Here is a 4,197-nt window from a genome sequence, read left to right as displayed (position 1 = left end):
AACTAATGCAATAATTGAACCTTTATATTCTCTCCTAGTAAATATAAAATCCCCTTGACCATCAAAATTGAAAGTGTGCTAATCATAATTTACATCCTTCCCAATCACAAAGATGCCAAAGAAGAAGTCCTATTTGAAAGACCTTTCAAATATGCAACTAAGTGAAAGCATCAATGGAGAGCTAGCAAAAAAGTGATAATATATCAATTTTATATTGAACTTGTAAAAATTCATGTTTCATGCCTTTCTAAATGTACTTTTTGATGCACATATTTCTATATTCCATATTTATTATTTTCCATAAACATACCCTCCTTGCTTGTGGCTTGTGAAACATTCATTATTTGGTATGCTTATCACTACAAGGGAATGGGGCAATAGCGACGCCGATTAGTGACGGCGGATATCGGCGTCGCTATAGGCGTCGCTATTGGCGTCGCTATATGCGTCGCTATTTGCGTCGCAAATGCGACACAAATAGCGACGCATATAGCGACGCCAATATTTGCGACGCAAATAGCGACGCCGCAGGGAAAAAAAGCGCGGCCGAAACCAGAGCGCCGTTTTCATTTTCTTTTCTTCGCCTTTTGAGAGCGAGAGCGAGGGAGAAAGCGAGGGAGATAGCCAAGGCTTTGTGAGAGAAGAGGAGGAAGAGACTTGCCGCCGCCGCCGCCGCCGCCACCGCCACCGTCGTTGTTCGCGAAGGAGAGGAGGAGCCCTCGTTGCAAAGAGAAGCCGCCCACGCTCGCCATATCTCATTGGTGAGTCTCCCTCTCTCTTTCTTTTACTTGTTGAAGGTTTAAATCGTTCTCTTTTGTTTGTTTAGGAGAGGAAATGAAAGAGAAGGAGAGGGAGAGGGAGAGAGAGGGAGAGAAAGAGAGGGAGAGGGAGAGGAAGAGAGGGAGAGTGCATTCTCTCTCTCTCTCCCTTTTGCTTGTTTAATGTTTAAATTACTTTCTTCTTTGCTTGTTTAGGAGAGGAAACGAGAGAGTAAGAGAGAAAGAGAGGGAGAGGGAGAGGGAGAGGGAAAGAAAGAGAAAGAGAAAGAAAGAGAAAGAGAAATAGAGGGAGAGGGAGAGGGAGGGGGAGGAAATAGGAGAGGGAGAGAAAGAGAAAGAGAGAGAGAAGGAGGGAGAGTGCATTCTCTCTCTCCCTCCCTCTCCCTTTTTCTTGTTTAATGTTTGAATCACTTTATTTTTTGCTTGTTTAGGAGAGGAAATGAGAGAGAAAGAGAGTGAGAGGGAGAGGAAGGGGAAGGAAATGAGAGAGGGATAGAAAGAGAAAGAGAGGGAGAGTGCATTGTATCTCTCCCTCTCCCTTTTGCTTGGAGGATGTTTAAATCACTTTATTTTTTGCTTGTTTAGGAAATGAGAGAGAAAGAGAGATAGAGAGGGAGAGGGAGAAAAAGAGAAAGAGAGGGAGAGGGAGAGGGAGAGGGAGGGGGAGGGGAAGGAAATGAGAGAGGGAGAGAAAGAGGGAGGGGGAGGGAGAGGGAGCGAGGGAGAGGGAGAGGGAGAAAGAGGGAGGGAGAGGGAGAGGGAGGGGGAGGGAGGAAATGAGAGAGGGAGAGAAAGAGAACGAGAGGGAGAGGGAGAGGGTGAGAGAAAGAGAGGAAGAGAGGGAGAGGGAGAGAAAGAGAGGGAGAGGGAAGGGAAGGAAATTTAAGATAATATACGTATTGATAATGGTATGCAATGTGCTTTGCATACGGCCATGTACTTCATCAAAATGAACCCAAAATTATTGTTATAGAATAAGAAACCCTTAAATTGAGTATAGGATAATTTCTCTCAGGTCTTATGACTATGAGTAGAATTGATTGAAATAAATTTTATTACTATAGTTATAAAATTTCATAGATGGCGCACATTAATTTTAAAATGGATTACTTATACTCAAAGCCGAGATATAACAAAAAATTATCTACCGGGACAAACAAATCGTTGAGCATGATACAAGGCCGAGATATAACATCGGAAAATCTCTCGACTACTATATACAATGCAAGGTTTATGGTCAACTTGCAACTTGACGTACATCTCCATAAAGCTATCCATTTAAGCCTCGTTTGCTGTAATGTAGATAAGATGGCAAACGAAGAAGGTCCTATTGTTCAAGACCGCGAGTCGTATCTTAATCAGCTTGTCCCATGTCCTTGCTCTCAATGCAAGTTGGCAATTAGACGAAAACGCCGATTGTCTATAGAACACGTACGACGATTTGGCGAGTTTCAATCTGAGATCATTGATCAGGCGATTGCAGACTTTCAGCAAACGGTAATTTGAAGTTAGCATTTTTCATGCATTGTACTCTCAAGCTAATTGAAAACCATACACAATAAGATTGGGTCTTGTTGGCAAATTTTATATCCAGGGGGGTGATGTCTCGACCCAAGGGGGAGTGCACCCTTTGCGGCCAATCAGAAGAGTTCGTGGACGTGCGATGGATGGATTGCAGGAGCCAATCGACCACTCACAAGGCCCATCTATACCGTCAATGCCAGAGGAGACAGACATCCTTCCCGACTTGCCTACAATCTTGGAGCCTGAGATGGAGGCAATGATCGATGCATTGATTCCCATGGATGTTGAGACATCTGACCCGCTTAGAGAGGAAGCATCCATACCATTATATGATGGGTGTCGAGTATCTCGGTTGAAGACATTGCTTGCACTCTTAAGTGTGCAAGCAAAATACGGTTGGAGCGATACGAGTGTGACTGAGTTATTCAGGTACCTTGCACACAAGCTTCATTGTTTTTTTTAAAAACAGTATTATTGTAAACATGGATGGATTTTTCAAGGTGTTTTATGATTTTTTCAGGTTATTGAAATATCATATATTGCCACCTGCAAACACCATGCCTGAGTCTCGTGATGATGCACGACATGTTTTACGAAAGCTTGGCATGGACTACAATAACATCCATGCATGTATCAACGACTGCATATTGTTTCGAGATGAATACGAGACGATGGAGACATGTCCAAAGTGTGGTGCTCACAGGTATCGACAGGAGTTGCAAGGGCAGACCATCCCTCAAAAAGTCCTCAGACACTTTCCACTCATCCCCCGCATAAACCATATGTTTCGCACGTCTGCCATGGCAAGCTTGACAACGTGGCATGTGCAGAATAGGTCCACGGATGGAGTGCAACGAATATCAGCAGATTCGCACGCATGGAGCCACATTGACTCTACCTTCCCAGGCTTTGCGCGAGAGCCAAGGAATCTTCGGCTCGGTCTCGCCATGGATGGTGTGAACCCATTCGGTCTGCGCTCGACTTCTTAGAGTGTGTGGCCTATAGTGCTTGTCAACTAGAACATTCCTCCATGGCTTTCTACGAAGAAAGGACATCTCATCCTTAGCTTGCTCGTCTCGGGCCGCTACAAAGTAAAAAATATGGACGTGTATCTTCGTCCATTAGTCGACGAGCTTAAGATTTTGTGGGAGGAGGGGGTCACGGTGCAAGATATGAGCAGGCGCGATGGTCGGCGGTCAGCCAACATTCGAGCCATTCTCATGTGGACGATGCATGACTTTCCGGGATTGGGAGAGTGCTCAGGTGAGCAGACCTTTGTTCTCGCCAGTAATATCTATATTTTATTTCATTCAAGCAAGTATTCACTAGGTCGTGGATCGCCTTGCAGGTCTCGTTACCTCAGGTTATCATGCATGTCCATTGTGTGGCCCACAGTTAGACTCCCGAAGGTCACGAACCATGAAGAAGATGGTATATCAAGGACACGCCGCTTTCTTGCCGGAGGATCATGAACTCAGGGAAGGTTTTCTTGGACAACCTCCAGCACGTATGAATGCTGCAAGCTGGTACGAGCTGAAAATGGTAAACCCGGATTCACATCCAAATGGAATGCGACGGTTCTCAGTTTTCTACGAGTTGCCATATTGGACCCACTTACAGGTCAACCACTTGTTGGATCCCATGCATATTTTCAAAAATGTGGGCAGCTTGCTATGGGACCACATCACAGGAAAGAGAGACACTATAGGGTCACGAATGGATTTAAAGGAGGTAGGTAAGATGGATGCGCTTTGGCCGCAGTCGAGTGCTGAAGGGGGAGTGCAGCTTCCTCGCGCTCCCTGGGTTTTGTCTACCAAAGAAGAGCGCATTGTGAAGCAAGTAATCAAGTCTATCCGCACTCCGACGGGTATGATGCGTTCTCTCAGGTCCGCAT

This window comes from Lygodium microphyllum, chromosome 27 (assembly GCF_053477565.2).
Source record: "Lygodium microphyllum isolate KBCC chromosome 27, Lygodium_microphyllum_v1.1.10, whole genome shotgun sequence".
NCBI lineage: Eukaryota > Viridiplantae > Streptophyta > Polypodiopsida > Schizaeales > Lygodiaceae > Lygodium > Lygodium microphyllum.
The sequence above is the reverse complement of the archived record's forward strand: the minus strand, read 5'-3'. Positions refer to the sequence as shown.